This window comes from Triticum dicoccoides, chromosome 3A (genome assembly GCF_002162155.2).
Source record: "Triticum dicoccoides isolate Atlit2015 ecotype Zavitan chromosome 3A, WEW_v2.0, whole genome shotgun sequence".
Classification (NCBI taxonomy): Eukaryota; Viridiplantae; Streptophyta; class Magnoliopsida; order Poales; family Poaceae; genus Triticum; species Triticum dicoccoides.
The window spans coordinates 68,522,995-68,523,613 of NC_041384.1; positions in this window are offsets into that span (position 1 = coordinate 68,522,995).

The following is a 619-nucleotide window of genomic DNA, read 5'->3' on the forward strand; positions in this document are numbered from 1 at the left end:
CCGCCACAGCATCTTCCTCGTCGTCTCCTCCAGCCGCCACAGCATCGTCCTCTCCGTCTCCTCCAGCCGCGACACCTCCTCCCGCCGGCCCCCACTTTCTACCGTGCATCGAGCCGCCACACCCGCCGTCGCCGGGATCCCCTCACGAGATCTCCTCCTCCCGCTGCGTCCGCGAAGCGCAGAATCGAGGATTTGGTGGAGCGAGGGTGTTGTGGAAAGGGCCCCTAGGTCTTGCCGCCGGCCGCCCTCGCCCTCGCCCTCGCCCTCGCCATGGACGGTCATGGAGATCCCCACTACGGGCGTCACCCTCAAACTCTTGCCCCTACTGATTCTCGATACCCCCAGTTTGAGGAACAAGGTATTCCCCGCAGTCATGAACCGCCGTCAAAATGGGCGAGGAAGAAAGCTAAGATGGAATGGAGGAGGAAGCGCTATGGTCAACACAGCGAGGAGGCCGTAGCTCTCGAGCTGGAGCAAGGAGCCAGCCAGCTACAGAAGGAGGACCTCCCCAAAACCACACTAGGTTCTCCCGTCGGCCACACCATGGGAAGCCATGGCCATCCTGAAACACCTCGTGACATTCAATACAGCGAGGAGCAAGCTCCTAATCCGTGGTGGG